This window comes from Schistocerca gregaria, chromosome X, assembly GCF_023897955.1.
Source record: "Schistocerca gregaria isolate iqSchGreg1 chromosome X, iqSchGreg1.2, whole genome shotgun sequence".
NCBI classification, from domain to species: Eukaryota; Metazoa; Arthropoda; class Insecta; order Orthoptera; family Acrididae; genus Schistocerca; species Schistocerca gregaria.
This window is the reverse complement of record NC_064931.1, coordinates 637,635,814-637,653,447: the sequence shown is the minus strand read 5'-3', so window position 1 is coordinate 637,653,447 and position 17,634 is coordinate 637,635,814.

Genomic DNA, 17,634 nt, shown 5'->3' with positions numbered 1-17,634 from the left:
GCTTACACACTACTTAATCTAACACACACACACACACACACACACACACACACACACACACACACACACACACACACATGCCCGAGGGAGGACTCGAACCTCCGACGGGGGTAGCCGCTCGAACCGTGACAAGGCGCCTCAGACCGCCAGCTATAATATCCCTGCGTGGCTTTTGTGGAAACATTACGTATATAATAGGTTGCGCTATGAGATCACGACCAAACCACTTATCTTAGGGGTTTGGGCGTCTCTGATATCCAGACCAAAGCTTCTGCTTTATAGATTGGGCGCGGAGTTTAAATTATTACTCAAAAGTCACATACTTTCACAGCTCGCTGTTCACACTTGTGCATCCACCTAATCTTGCTCTGCCTCTTGATGACGATCACCCGAATTTTAACAAAACAAATTCTAATGCTTCAATGTTTGCTTTTGTTTTTAATTTTACACTTCAAGAGAACCAGTGTTTTTCCCAGAGTCATATCTATCATAAAAACGTCGAAAGCACCATCAGCAACATCCAAAGGCACATATACCACAGTCACATTCATTAATCTGATTATGTTGGGGGGGGGGGGGGGGGGGGGCAAGCAACTTCGTTAATGTTCTAAATACCTCACTATCTAGCGATAATTTCGCCGTAAACATAGCATATGTAAGCATTTTCTCGAAAGCTGGATTTTATATTTGATTACTGATATATTTCTTTAATTTCGTCGCTTTTATTTGTGCTTTCCGTTTTCTGTGCAACGAGAATAGGGCACTTTTGTAATGAGCGAATGTAATTTTCCACGTGTCAGGAAACAGAACGGCATACACTTTGGCGGAAGTGCTTTTGATGAGCACGTCGATATTCAGAGTTCATCGACAACCAGGTGGCAACCATCTGTTCATCAAAAATTCATCTGGCGTCTGCTGAGTGTTAAAAACTCCAATGTCCGTTACAGTCACATGGCACTTGATTCACATTCTCTAAATTTCCGAACCCAACTATTATTAAAGCGTATTCAGGAATATAGTGACGCTTTCCTTGCTCGTAAAAAGCATTTTTGCTGTAGTCAGCAGAACTTAGATTCATTCAGCTGACAATGTCTGTGTGATGGATACAGTTCTGATCTGTTTTCCAGAGTATACAGCTTCATTTTTCCATAGCACACTTCTGTCTGCTCGAATGCACACCAGATTTATGTACAAAACAATGCTGTTTAGTGCAAAACAGCCCTTTCTTTATAAAGTGGGTGAAAAATGATTTTTAATTTGCTGTAGGAGCTATTTCTTCACAGCATTTGGCACCGAAGTTCTGCCCTTGCCATTCTCTTCAGTAATTACCTGTTCTGCTTTGATATGCTGCACCCCTCGTTCCTTAACTAGTTCTCCACAATTCATCAGTATCTGGTCTCTCCATAAAATTTCAATCAGTCATGTTCGTAAGCGTTTCTCAAACCTTTGTTTTTCTCTAGATGTACACTACCGGCCATTAAAATTGCTACACCACCAAGATGACGTGCTACAGACGCGAAATTTAACCGACAGGAAGAAGATGCTTTGATATGCAAATTCACACAAGCTTGGCACCAGTGGCGACACCTACAACGTGCTGACGTGAGGAAGGTTTCCAACCGATTTCTCTTACACAAACAGCAGTTGACCGGCGTTGCCTGGTGAAATGTTGTTGTGATGCCTCGTGTAAGGAGGAGAAATGAGTACCACCACGTTTCCGACTTTGATAAAGGTCGGATTGTAGCCTATCGCGATTGCGGTTTATCCTATCGCGACATTGCTACTCGCGTTGGTCGAAATCCAATGACTGTTGGCAGAATATGGAGTCGATGGGTTCAGGAGGGTAATACGAAACGCTGTGCTGGATCCCAACGGCCTCGTATCACTAGCAGTCGAAATGATGCCATCTTATCCGCTTGGTTGTAACGGATCATGCAGCCACGTCTCGATCTCTGAGTCAACAGATGGGGACGTTTGCAAGACAACAACCATCTGCACGAACTGTTCGACGACGTTTGCAGCAGCATGGACTATCAGCTTTGAGACCATGGCTGCGGTTACCCTTAACGCTGCATCACAGACAGGAGCGCCAGCGATGGTGTACTCAACGACGAACCTGGGCGCACGAATGGCAAAACGTCATTTTTTCGGATGAATCCATATTCTATTTACAGCATGATGATGGTCGCATCCGTGTTTGGCGGCATCGCGGTGAACGCACATTGGAAGCGTGTATTCGTCTTCGTGATACTGGCGTATCACCCGACGTGATGGTATGGGGTGCCATTGGTTACACGTCTCGGTCACCTCTTGTTCGCACTGACGGCACTTTGAACAGTGGACCTTATATTTGAGATGTGTGACGACCCGTGGCTCTACCCTTCATTCGATCCCTGCGAAACCATACATTTCAGCAGGATAATGCACGACCGCATGTAGCAGGTCCTGTTCGACTGCTGCCCTGGCCAGCACGTTCTCCAGATCTCGCACCAATTGAAAACGTCTGGTCAATGGTGACCGAGCAACTGCCTCGTCACAATACGCAAGTCACCACTCTTGATAAACTGTGGTATCGTGTTGAAGCTGTATGGGCAGCTGTACCTGTACACGCTATCCAAGCTCTGTTGGACTCTATGCCCAGGGGTATCGAGGCCGTTATTAGGACCAGAGATGGTCGTTCTGGGTACTGATTTCTCAGGATCTATGCACCCAAATTGCGTGAAAATGTAATCAAATGTCAGCTATAGTATAATAAATTTGTCCAATGAATACCCGCTTATCATCTGCGTTTCTTCTTGGAGTAGCAATTTTAATGGCCGGTAGTGTAATAAATTCGTGTTGATATTCATGCTCATGAAGCACTGTCAGCATTTTCCAACGAGTTAATCCTATTCCCACCTTTATACACTCAGTTTTCAGTCAGCTATCTCATTGAGATTCGATTCCACAATCTCTCGGTTTGCAGGCAAGCACTATACAACTAGACCACCACCTCCGACATGCACGCAGATAATTCATTTATAGGCTTTCATGTATTAGTTTGCGAGTATGAAAATATTTGACATATATTGTAGTATCTTTTGACTCCATTAGCTTAGAATCTTAAATTGCTTACATTGGCAGGGGACCTTAGAACTTAGTACCTTACATAAATTTCGATTTGTTACCTGTATACTTTCCTGAAAAAAAGGTGTCTTAATAGTCAGCTAGACAGAAAGATAGACGGACAGCAAAGTGATCCTGTAAGGATCGGTTCTTACCGATTGAGGTACGGAACCGTAAAGATGTAGCCGTTTCTATGTATTATTGACACGGGGACATTCCAAGTCACGATGGCTTGGTTGTTGATAAAATCGGAAATTCGACGTATTCATTAACATTGACTCCTCTAAAGTGTACGTCATCCTCTCAACCATACTACGTATACTTTTACTGACAAGTGAAAAATTACATTTGCCCATTACAAATGAGCCCTATTCTCGTAGCACAACAAACGGGAAGTGCAAGTAGAAACTGTGAAATTAATGAAATATATGCCTGGATCCGTAATGAACTGCGCGCTCGAGCTTTCGAGAAAATGTTTCGATATGCTTGGTTTGCAGTGAAATTATAGCGAGATTGCGACGTATTTAGTACGCTAACGAAGTTGTTTTCCGTGAAGATGATCACATTAAAAAATGTGACTGCCTGTGGCATATATGGCTTCGCACGATGCTGGTGGTGCTTGAATTTTTTATGCTTTGAACGTTTTCATGATATCTAACACCCTGGGGAAAGCACTGGTTTCCTCAGAGTAAAATTAAAAATAAAAGCAAACGTTGAAGTTTTTATGATCTGATCGTTTTTATAATAGATATCGCCCTTTGTAATGTACTGGTTCTCTTAGGTTAGAAAAGTAAAAATCATAGCAAAAACTGATGTATTAGAACTTATGTTTTCCGCTTTCAATTACTGTTTGTCACATAACGTTGTATAAGGTTTGTGACGACAAAATGTATTTTTAATAATATTTTTATTTTTCGATGTCACAAAATATTGATGTCATTTGATATCAAATACTCCCGTGACAACAAAAGAAAAAATATCATAAGATTGGATTTGAACATGGAGCAAAATTAGAATGTGTGCCGTTAGCACGATTTAGGTTTCATCTCGAAATGTCTAATTTATTTCATCATTGTCATTTCACCTGAATTCGTTGCGTCATGAGTGATTAACTTTTTCAAGTTATTCCCCAGTGATGTAAAGAGTGAGATGTCCAGTCTTCAAGCCTATTCGTCATTCTGGTTTCACCCTATTTTTGTGACCCTCAAATCTTCAGCTACAGAACAGCTGATGAGCGATTATCTCAGGAGACAAGTTTATATGCGCAGTGAATATGCTGGAAGTGTTATTAAGCCTTGCCAATTGTCCCCAAGATGAAATTAAATTACAATTAATGTTGTCCACTGAGTCATATCCGGCCACAGTTTCCGTAATATTTAAAATATCAGTCTGTTTTAACAATCACAGATCGATAATTTACATATAAATGTTGTGATGTTTAAGAGGAGTCGTTAACATGAAACAACCGGGAAATATGCTACGAGTAAAATGATCCAACTTTGACATACTGCATAGAAAATCCGTACCAATCTCACCTAAGATAACCTCCTCTTGCTACTTTGGTCCCTCTCTGTCTCAAGAAGCTGTCTGAAGATTGAAAAACCCATTCATCAGTTGCTTTTCGTTGTTACTGACAAATCATCACCAGCATTTATAATTATTACGAGTAGACGATAATTTTCATGTCTTAGGTTTTTGTGGGAAGTATGAAAGTTATGCTTAAGAATGACATATTTAACACAGTGCCGTCGGCACTTTTTGTTACCATTCTCATCACAACTCCTTCTCCTTTCATGTAATAAGAATCGGGAATCGAACCTGCACTGCAATGATTCACTTGTTTAATTAACTTCACGGCTTCTGAGTCCTATTTTTCGGTCTTTGCGAAGAATTTCCTTTCCGGATTTGCTTTTGTGATTTGAAACTGTATTTTATTTACAGCATATGAAATTTGATCACCAAATGCGAACATCCAAAAGCAGTTTAATGTTGCCTTTTCATTTGTGTCATTTCGTTTTAGAGATGGTGCCAAGCATTCATAAGTAGGCATTCATAAGGAAAACTGTTTTCAAGAGTATAATACTAAAATGAATCTGGTGATGCTAAAAAAGCAATCGCTTCCAGGGAATTAGCTTTTTAGTCTGCAGTTTGCTTATGACAGAAAAACAAAAATATCTACAACAGCTACAGAAGAGGACTGCCGAATTAATTTTCCTTACTCTTTATTTATGATGTTCGAGGTGCATCTGTGTATTATTCGTAACTTCGCTTTAGATTCAAAGCATAGTTACAGAAATGCAAATAAAACTCATTAGCCTATGCCGTGTGTTTCTGCTCCCAGTCATTGTAGCGTCTTCGAAAGGTGAGCTTCCGCGATGCCAGTCACTTCAAGATTCATATTGACTCAGCAGTCATATTCTGCCTTTCACTAGTCTAATAGAGAACCGGCCAGATTGTAAAATATGTTCGGCAACTATATGACAATCGATTCATACAATATTTTCTTGTTATTTAGATTAAGTAATCAGAATTATTGTCATTAAGGGATGACAGAGAGATAGCAAGTTCATGGTTTTAAGTCCAGGAAGCTCATTTCAACAGAAACTGCAGCTTACTTCGCCATTTACCTTGCGAATTCTCTGTTTTGCCGTGATAGGGAAAACAGGGGAACGCTGTTAGAAGCAGTTGCATACTAGCTTAGAGGTGAAGTGTTCGTCTTTCAAGCTAAAGTTTTCAGTTATGAACTCTCTGGAGACAGGATGTTTACCTTTTCTGTGAAAGAGCCACTAATGAAAGATTGGCAGTCAGTGAAGAAATCCTAAGACAATTTCTCTTCCATAAGTTTGGTCGCTACCTTGATTCTGTAACCTCTGGGTCCAAAATTGAAAAACTTGCTGAATTGTACACTTAAGGTCTGCTTTTTAGCTTCTGTCAATTTTACTCAATTAACTGCTTCATTGAATGAGTTTTTAGATGGATTTTGTTATGTACCTGCCTCTACAGCTATGTTTGCACACTTTCGTCGTGGTCCTGTAACGCTACTTCAGTATGTATGTGCAGTGGCAGTAGAGACAGACCGTTTCAGACCGAAAGTGCATATTATCCTGCTAATTCGTGACAGTTTGGGATACTTCGTTTTATTTTTTTTAATAAAAAGCTTTTTCCTTAACGTTATCATGATAATTTGTAATTCATTTTCATTAGTACAGTGCTTACTAAATAGCGGTTTCTCATTGGTTTATTGAACACAGCACACAAACATAAGAAATAAATAAATCAGCAATAATGTAGTCTGACACATCATCTAAAACAATCTATGTTCGGACAGTTTTTCGACATCACATCTATTAGACAATATGTTGGTAGCATTTCGTCTTCTTGCATGTCATGGTATACAACCTAACGCGAGACATTGTGCTCATCTAAAACGACAAGAAAACTGATTAGTCCCCCACGAGCGTTTTCCTTATTTCTTTGACTATGATCGTGGATAATGCTTATCTAGGGATAATGTTAATGGACACTGACACCATTAAATAACGGCAGGAAGGCTGACAAATACTTTCAGTGAAGACTTTCTAACATTGAAATTTATATTGATGTTAGCATATTTATTTTTTGAGAAAAACTGTTCTTGCTTTTGCCAGTATTCATTTTATATCCGTTTTGCTTCTGCCACTGCCATGTACTTTTCTGCGTACATAGAAAAATTCCCTTTACATTGCCCTATTTAATACGACTCTTATATCTACTTCTATACAGCAAAAGAACATTAAGTGTCATCTACACGTAATGCTTACTGTTTGATCACTCAGGAAGCTTTGCCAATAAAAGTGAACGGCGTGTGGTGAACGAGCTTTTCAACTTGAAGTACACTTCAGACCTAAAGAAGCAAAATAATAATATGAGCAGCATGTTTACATCTTGAGTGTGAATAGGGTTAACGCAGTACCCTGGAGCTGGAACAGGTTCCTCTCAGTTTATTACCTGATTGCTCCTAAAGGCGTTGTTAGCACAAAAATATCAGCATATTCATATAGGAATTGCTGTCGAGGAGTAATCGATAAAATACCTTCCTACCTTAGATCCCAGTCAGTTTCTTACGATTCTTAATTTCTCTCCATCTCTTCATAACGTAATATATGTATTCCGAACTTCACTGTTGCCCGCCACGTTGACAGTCTGAACTTATGCATGAAGCATTCAGTGTTATATACCAGTAAATCTTTTGAGTTGTTAGTTGTTCCGTACAGCGATTTACAAATAAAGACTATCTGAAATTTATGGGACACAGTGACTCGCACTAGATTGGATGTCCCGGTCCAATGTTGCACGAATCCAGCTAAGTAAACACATTGTTGTTGCCACTAGCTTAGGCAAGACTTTGTAAAGTCCTATACATTGTTTGGCAACTCTGTTGTGGGTGCGGGATTGATTGATCCTGCTAAATCCGCTTCACCTTTTCTTCTCATCTTGATGAAATATTCTGAATAATTCCCACTGAAGCTATCACGCTAAGTTAGCAAAGAAAACTTTTTTTACTTCAGAAAGGTCGAATCATGCGTAAGCTTTCTCTACTCTTAACTTTCATGTTACGAGTTATCTACCTCAGCTATGATTATGGCAAAGAGTGTGTGTTCACCGCAGCAATGACTTGTTCGCACAGCTGTGAAGTGCTCCCAATCTGAAATGGTAACTGCTTTCGAAATCAGTACCAGTTTTTCTGGAAAAGCTGTAGCTTATCACTTCCTTTAGCTACTTCTTTAACTGAGCTGCTAACTGTCACAAGCAAAGTGAAGAGCCGGCCGCGGTGGTCTCGCGGTTCTAGGCCTGCAGTCCGGAACCGTGAAACTGCTACGGTCGCAGGTTCGAATCCTGCCTCAGGCATGGATGTGTGTGATGTCCTTAGGTTAGTTACATTTAAGTAGTTCTAAGTTCTAGGGGACTGATGACCACAACTGTTGAGTCCCATAGTGCTCAGAACCATTTGATCAAAGTGAAGAATCTTCACACTCCGTGTCATATGACTCCCGACAACCTTACAGGAATATCCATAGTCGTCTGCATCTCGAATACCAAGTTACATCACCAGCAAAACAAGAGAAAGTCTGAGCAGTTTCGTAGCATCTATTAGTGACACGAACCTGTATTTTGTCCATCATCTCGGTATCAAACAAGACGGGATAAATCACGGAAGCAATGAGGGAGCTTGTTACTATGCATTATGTATGGTAGATCTGCAGGTGAATATATATGAAACTGTATATCTGCACATTTACCTGTTTTGTTTTAGCTTCAGTAGTAACACATTAAATTTTTCTCTGTGAATTCACAATTTGATATATTATTCTGTGACATCGATGTATTAGTCTATTAACCATAATATCTCCACATTTTGATGGTATTCCTAACGTTGTAGTTATGTATGACACTAGACTGGACGTAGATACAGTCCATCTGTGATCAACTACGTGTAGGATCATACTGATTACTAACATTTTGGGGAAGGTCATTGTGCACACATTTTTAATTTTGTTAAAATAAGTTTTCGCCACGACCCGAAGAGGATAAGTGTGAAAATCATTTGTATTTTTCAATGATGTAACCTACTGTCTCTTTAGAGCTGACTCTTGGATTGGCGTCTGGTAGCACAGATCCACTGACGCGTAACAGGGGCGGGCTGTGGATAGCAGTGAAGATATTGTTAGCTGTTTATGTAGTTGTTTGTATTGCTAGTGCAGCTGAGACTTGCCATTGCTGCTGACGATATTTAGCACCTCGTGATCGTGCACTCACCTTCGTGATTGGTGCTCAGTGATTTTGCTAAATTCTCGTAATATTCTCTTTTCATACTGATGAAATAATTTGAATAGTCGTCACGTTTATATGAGATCGAGATGGTAAATTTAATTTTTAGATCCATGGAAGGTAATTCCACGCTTAAATTTCAACTAGTTTTGTGTTTCATATTGTGAACAGCATTAACTACCACAAGAGCAATGGCAGATTGCTAAATAAAGCAGTGTCATGTTTGCTCCATGGCGCAGTGCTCATCTCCTATTCTGAGACAAGGATAATTGCCGGTTCTGATCTCGTTGGACTGCCTATGTATACCGCTTCAACTTCTTTTCCCCTAAGGAATTTGCCATAACGGAATTAGCTACATCGGAATTCAGTAACACAGTGCTAAGGAAACCTGTGCATTGCACCAACTGAGCATCAGCTTGTTTTTATTTATTTTTATTTTTAGTTGTCAACATTCTGCCGTAATGCAATAAACGTAATTAATTATTAGTTTGTTATTGATACTATTATTGTTGTCATTTGTTCACTCGCAAGAGATTTCCTATCCCTAAATGCTCCCGACGCACATGACCAGAGAATCTGGAAAGATGAAATGTTGGATGTTTCGTCACACAGAAAACGTGACGTTAGATTCAAATGGTTCAAATGGCTCTGAGCACTATGGGACTCAACATCTTAGGTCATAAGTCCCCTAGAACTTATAACTACTTAAACCTAACTAACCTAAGGACAGCACACACACCCATGCCCGAGGCAGGATTCGAACCTGCGACCGTAGCAGTCGCACGGTTCCGGACTGCGCGCCTAGAACCGCGAGACCACCGCGGCCGGCTTACGAGGTTCAGTTGCAATACTGCGATGGGAGAGACCTGCTCCCAGCAGCGTCTCGTAAGTTCAGTTCTTCCGCACCTGCCTTGTGATGCAATAATGGTGTGAGTTCTCAGTTCTAATCGCGGTGCAGGCCAGTGCAGTGTAGGTTATAATTTTGGGTTTTATTTAATGCAGCTACAAACTGGTAGAAGAAATTCTTTAAAAAACTCTGAAGAAAACCTTTGCACAGTAAGTCTTCTCACATGCTCGACTCAGTAATCTGTGTTAAAAATAATGGTCATAGATGTTTGCTTTTTCTAATACCAGTTTCTTCACTAGACAAACATTTCTGAGTTTTGTTCATCATGTAGGACCCATACGTCAGGGGAATAGTTTTGAAGTGAATATAGTTCCTCTGTCCTAATCTGTGGAACAGCAATTAGGCACCCCTGTAGACGTTTGCTGATAACGAAGTTAGCAACTTCCTTCCTCTGTGGGTAGCTTCAAAATGGGCAATTTCGTTGGTTTAACTCTAACTGAATATCTTAAGCATCACTTTCGATCAGCATTAAGTTCTCCATGCATCCATACCTGGCCTTCAAAATGTGCAGTCTGTCTGCGTTGCTGCACAGAGTGCGCAGCAAGGTATTCACCCAGTTTAGCACATAGGCTACATGTTCCATAAGTAATCAAATCATGTCAGGAAAAGTTACTACACTACAGTCTGGCTTTGTGCAGATTTCAGTGTGTAACAGTATTGTGGAATCTGATTAACATTCTCAGTCTTACAAAGATGAAATACAAAAAAATGGTTCAAATGGCTCTGAGCACTATGCGACTTAACTTCTGAGGTCATCAGTCGCCTAGAACTTAGAACTAATTAAACCTAACTAACCTAAGGACATCACACATATCCATGCGCGAGGCAGGATTCGAAACTGCGACGGTAGCGGACGCTCGGTTCCAGACTGCAGCGCCCAGAACGGCACGGCCACTCCGGCCGGCTGAAATACAAAGAACATCGTCTGCGTCGAATCACCTAGTTCTCCTGAAGAGCTACATTATATGTTACTTGCTAGTTTCTTTCATGGACATTCATCCGAATGTTGTAGACTTTTTGTTACAAATTATGGAAAGAGTACAAGGTATAGGAATTATAAGGGGCGAGAAAAGTTTTCCTTTTGAGTGCGTTGCTGCAGCGTATATGTGGCGCGATTCCGATTGAGGTATATAAGCACCAACGTTTAGACTAGGGATTCGTGTGGGATCCGTGTCCTTCCGATGTATACGTTAAAATTTTAGATGAATCGGGCACACGTGGAATCGACGGGTTCGGTTACACGTGTTTCTCAAATGAGTAGGCGTAACTTCTGCGTTATGAGCCACCAGCGTCTTGTACGGAATCACGCATCTGCCATTTATAAAAGCATCGTCATTGCTAACCCTGTCTGGCTCCATCTTAATTTTTTTCCGGCTCCTGATTGTTGTTAGGACTCGCCATACTATTTAATTTTTTCTGTTGTCTCACAAATACCCTAAAAATGTGATTCGAAACTCAGCTGCTTTCGGCCCACTTCTTTGCAAGTTTTTGTCATGTACTTTACCAAATTCTGTGTTTTGTTTTTACCTCAACAGAACTTAAGTCTCTTTATACCAGAAAAGTCCTGTCACAGTCACCAGTGTAACCGAACCCATTGATTCCACATGTGACGTATTCGTCTAAAGTTTTGAAGTACATGAATCAAATGTAATCGACTGTGTTAATAGCAGCGAAAGTATTTCTTTTTATATACAGTTGTTAACTAATGTACAAGTAATAGCTATGTTTGCTTTCAAAGAAATTTAATATGCTACGGAATACTATTTTAAGTTACTAGAAATTTAATGTCCCCTCGTTTTAGACGACAGCATGGCGCACAACACGGCGGCTGCTCCGAGTAATCAACGAGAATTCCTCAACATTCTATCCTCTCTCTTCCCAGAAAAATGACACCTGTAGGCACTCCGTTGAGAATTGGCATTTAATATTGACTTTATAACTGCTACTGTTCTGATTAAAGATACACTACTGGCCATTAAAATTGCTACACCACGAAGATGTGCTGCAGACGCGAAAATTAACCGACAGGCAGAAAATGCTGTGATATGCAAATGATTAGCTTTTCAGAGCATTCACACAAGGTTGGCGCCAGTGGAGATACCTAAAACGTGCTGACATGAGGAAAGTTTCCAACCGATTTCTCATACACAAACAGCAGTTGACCGGAGTTACCTGGTGAAGAGTTGTTGTGCTGCCTCGTGTAAGGAGGAGAAATGCGCATCATCACATTTCCGACTTTTATAAAAGTCGGATTGTAGCCTATCGCGAATGTGGTTTATCGTATCGCGACATTGCTGCTCGCGTTGGTCGAGATCCAGTGACTGTTAGCACAATATGGACTCGGTGCACTCAGGAGTGTAATACGATACGCCGTGCTGGATCCCAACGACCTCGTATCACTAGCAGTCGATATGACAGGCATCTTATCCACATGGCTGTAACGGATCTTGCAGACACGTCTCGATCACCGAGTCAACGGATGGGGACGTTTGCAAGACAACAACCATCTCTACGAACAGGAGGAGGAGATTAGTGTTTGACGTCCAGTCGACAACGAGGTCATTAGAGACGGAGCACAAGCTCGGATTAGGGAAGGATGGGGAAGGAAATCGGCCGTGCCCTTTGAAAGGAACCAACCCGGCGTTTGCCTGAAATGATCTAGGGAAATCACGGAAAACCTAAATCAGGATGGCCGGAATCGGGATTGAACCGTCGTCCTCCCGAGTGCAAGTCCAGTGTGTGTACGAACAGTTTGACGACGTTTGCTGCAGCATGGAAAAATGGTTCAAATGGTTCTGAGCACTATGGGACTTAACGTCTGAGGTCATCAGTCCCCTAGAACTTAGAACTACTTAAATCTAACTAACATAAGGACATCACACACATCCATGCCCGAGCCAGGGTTAGAACTTGCGACCGTAGCTGTCGCGCGGTTCCAGACTGAAGCGCCTAGAACCGCATGGCCACCGCAGCCGGCGCAGCAGCATGGACTATCAGCTCGGAGACCATGGCTGCAGTTGAGCTTGACGCTGCATCACAGACAGGAACGTGTGCGATGGTGTACTCAACGACGAACCTGGGTGCACGAGCGGCAAAACGTCATTTTTCTTCGGATGAATCCAGGTTCTTCTTACAGCATCCTCATGGTCGCAGCCGAGTTTGGCGACATCACGGTGAACGCACATTGGAAGCGTGTATTCGTCATCGCCATACTGGCGTATCTCCCGGCGTCATGGTATAGGGTGCCATTGGTTACACGTCTCGGTCACCTCTTGTTCGCATTAACGGCACTTTGAACAGTGGACGTTACATTTCAGATTTGTTACGACCCGTGGCTCTACCTTTCATTCGATCCCTGTGAAACCCTACATTTCAGCAGGATAATGCACAATCGCATGTTGCAGGTCCTGTACTGGCCTTTCTGGCTACAGAAAATGTTCGACTGCTGCCCTGGCCAGCACATTCTCCAGATCTCTCACCAATTGAAAACGTCTGGTCAATGGTGGCAGAGCAACTGGCTCGTCACAACACGCCAGTCAATACTCTTGATGAACTGTGGTATCGTGTTGAAGCTGCATGGGCAGCTGTACCTGTACACGCCATCCAACCTCTATTTGACTCAATGCCCAGGCGTATCAAGGTACTGATTTCTCAGAATCTATGCACCCAAATTGCGTGAAAATGTAATCACATGTCAGTTCTAATATAATATATTTGTCCAATGAATACCCGTTTATCCTCTGCATTTCTTCTTGGTGTAGCAATTATAATGGCCAGTAGTGTATTTGACTACTTGCTGAGTATGTGTAACTTAATGGAATATACTGCTAATTTGGAAGCTGCTAATTTTATCTTGCACCTCTCTCCAAAGCATAATGCAGATCATGGGGTCCATTTTGCAAAAATTCTGGTACACGAAAAAGGATATTTGACTGAATAAGCACTTCACTGCTTACCTTGTAGGTTTTTTCCCGAATATCTGTGGTTGCCAGCTCTGGAGGGCTCAATTTAACTTTATTCTTTTAGAGACTTTTTAACTTTTATTGAAAACAATTTTCTTTAGAGCAAGTTATTTTGAATTTACTTAGAATCAAAATGGATGCAAGTTGTGGTATTAGGGTATTTAAATTTTGTAGTTATGAATAAATGAAAATGAAATAACTGGAAAAATACATGAAATTAATCTCAAGATCGAAACCAGCAAGTAATTAGAAACTCGTCTAGTATATTTGAAACAAGGATAGATGGATTTGTAGCTGTGTTTTCTACCCGAATTAACCTTGTCTATTACAACATTCTTTCATTGTTCTGATTCTGGAAATCTGATACAATTTTTTGATCATCTGGATTTACACAAAATTATTTAAAGCAGTGACAAGGAAATATGACAGCGATTAATATTTTTAAGGATAATGAATTTAAAAGGTAATTTATGAAGTAACTGACAGTATTCAATAATTGTGCTGCAAGTTTGGACTCTAATATTCAATACAGTTCTAACCACTTACATTTAATAGAAGTTCTTGCCTTGTTTGTCGCAGCTGTTGTGGTGCTGTAGTTGAAGAATGATATGTTAACAGCATAGTACAGTAAGGGGTAGAAATTACTGAATTTTACTAAAACTCATTCTCGTTGCCACAGGTGAAATCAAGTCATGCAAGAGCCAGTGTATTCCACATGTGTCTTGTCATTGACACATTGTGACACTGTCTATTGAGTGAGGATATGCATTCAGCAGAAAGAAGTCTGTAACAGAAAACCAAAGAAAGTGAGACAAGCATATTCGTTAGCCAGTAAGACATTTTTAAGAAGTTCTGTCTCTTTCACAAGAGCACATAGTGAGGAATTGACATAGCAGTTGACAGCCTGTTAAGTGAATACAGCAGAATGAGGAGGACACATGCAAACATTATGAACTGAGCCTTGCATTATAGCCTCATGCTGGCTCCATTTAAATACCCTAGCTCTCCAGCTCTCATGAGAAGCTCTCATGAGAGGGATCAATTGCATTCGCAGGAATAGGACTCAACTCCATGATTACGACATTACAGTGAATATCTATGTTCTAGATGTTCCAGCACAGTCTGTGAACTAGCCAGAGATGCACCCTAGATGATGACCTTCACCTGAGGAACTTCATGCTGCTTGCCACCTACCATCTGCTGATGGAGGAACTGACTGTTTCGGACAACACCACATCGCAGGGTGCTGCCAGCACTAGACTTGAACATGGAAGCCAGCAACATTGCGTCTTCGGATCGACATGTGTGTTCAGTATCTGGGAGCTTCCAGGTACTGAAACCTACCAAGGGTAAGGTGGAGATTAACGGCCCACATGACTATTGACACCAGGTACATTGCGGACGGGTCATCAAGGGTCATTGTAGAATTCAGAGCGGGACGGAGAACACTCCAGCAGCCAGCCCAAGATCATTTTGTGCTACGCAACGCTCATCAACACTCCCGCCGCGGCGCCGAGGTTGATGATATCTTCTCCTGGACGTGCAACCACAGAGCTAATTGACGGACATAGCTTAGAATCAACTTAGAGCTGAATGTGCAACAGCCGAGGTTGCTGCATAAGAATGATGACTTGTGAACATTGAGAATAAATGATTGAACCCTAAAGATATTAAAAAGGTATCGCTGACACTTCACAGGTTCCCAACAGTTGTCCTGATTTCATGCAGTGGTATCTCCGTGCAGCCCTCTGTAGATACGTGACTAGGCTCTTCACATCTCCTTTGAGATGGAATCAATTTATTACTATCACATTGCTTGAGGTAGCCATTTTCTTGATGTTGCATTGGCTCCAGATTCTATCACATAGTAATGTTGAGTAACTTTAAGATACATATGCCGCTGCCACACCAACTTTCTCTCAGATATGAACAGTTTTAGCATTCAAAAAAAATATTAACATCGCCAGACATGAGACTCCACAGACTGTGGGTTGAAAACCCAAAGTGGGTCCCAGACTTCCTTACTAAGTTTGTCAAAAGTATTATACGATTTCAAATAACCTCTGAATATCAAAGTCGTTATAACCCTAATAAACATTTCTTACTATACTCTTGGTTCCTATAACGAATACTTATTACTTCATCTTCCTAGAAACAGATCATCAAACGCATGTTCACTAACTGTGCCGCTATACTGTAATTCCTACCTTCTGAATGTTATGTAATACATATGATCCTCAAACAGCAATGCAGTATGTTTGCAGAACTCGGTTAACTGATAGGAACGTCTGAAATAGGCACATTCACTTGTAATTACCAGATCATGAAATCGTGTTTTTACAAGTAGCTCATTTTCAACTGTCAGCCAAAATACCGCAGAAAAAGTATAACTTATCTTGTGTACTTTTCATTTGCATGGTCTACAGATATAACGATATTCACTAATTTTTGGAATAATTATGAAACATCATGACCTATTGTCAATCAGGAACTACAAAGAAACGACTGAAACCTACCTTCTGTTTAAATGTCAGAACTTCTGGTAACGCTGATACAAAGGTCAGTTCAGTCAAGCGCCTGAAATATGGTGACAATCCTCTACGTAATTTAGTATTTGCGTAATTAACAGAACTGTAAAAGCATTACTGTATTGCATTATTTTTCGGACCAAATTGTGTGTACTGATGGAATTATAGCAATTTTAACATCTCCAAATGCACTTTAGATTAACTAGATGTGATGATTTTAAATTGAAACTCGTAAAATCAACGGCCGGCCGTTGTGACCACGCGGTTCTGGGCGCTTCAGTCCGGAACCGCGAGACTGCTACGGCCGCAGGCTCGAATCCTATCTCGGGCATGGATGTGTGTGATGTCCTTAGGTTAGTTTGGTTTATTTAGTTCTAAGTTCAAGGGACTGATGACCTCAGATGTTAAGTCCCATAGTGCTCAGAGCCATTTGAACCAAAATCAACGCTATCAACAATGTTCCAGTTGTCATGAAATTTATATAAGCAATAGTCGTTTGAGTAGGATTCAGTGTCTTTGCGATTTGTGCTACGTAAGAACTCTGTCGCATTGTGAAATAAATTGTTTATCAAAACTAGACATGATTGTCTTAATGGGATTTCCGCGGTCGTTCATTATATAAAAATATGGCATGTCAGTCTTTGATCGCTATTTTTTATATCTTCAGACCTGCTAGACAAAGTTAAAAATATAATTAACGAGAGAGATACAGTTAGTGATAGAAATATCTTAGTTTACAAACATAAATTTTGGAACGTATTAAATGCCAACATTGCAGTTACAGAGTAACTTGTCTGTACAGAACTATCGGTTCGCTGTCATAACTAAAGTGAATTTTAATCTGTGAAAATCTTATATCGTAGTTTTAGAGAAACCTGATTGGTCCACTAAAAAAAAAAAAAATATTCATATGTTATTACTTGAAAAATTGTTTTATTAAAAAGTATATTCGCCATTAGTATGCGCAGTGAAATAATAACATATGCACAATTATCATAGGTAGAGACCCAAGAAACGTTGGAGGGATGGACTCCATGAAGATTTAAACCAAGTGTCAATAGATGTGGACGAATGGCGGATAGCAGCAATGGACAGAATACAGTGGAGGAGGAAACTTGTAGATGCGTGCGGTCCACTGGGCCTGATCACGTAGTAGTAGTAGTAGAGGGCACGTTTACTGTTACCAATCAGGTTTCTCTAAAACTACGACATAAGATTTTAACAGATTAAAATTTACTTTAGTTATGAGAGCGAACCGATTGTTCTGTACTGACAAGTTACTCTGTAACTGCAATATATGGTATGTTGGCATCTAATACGTTCC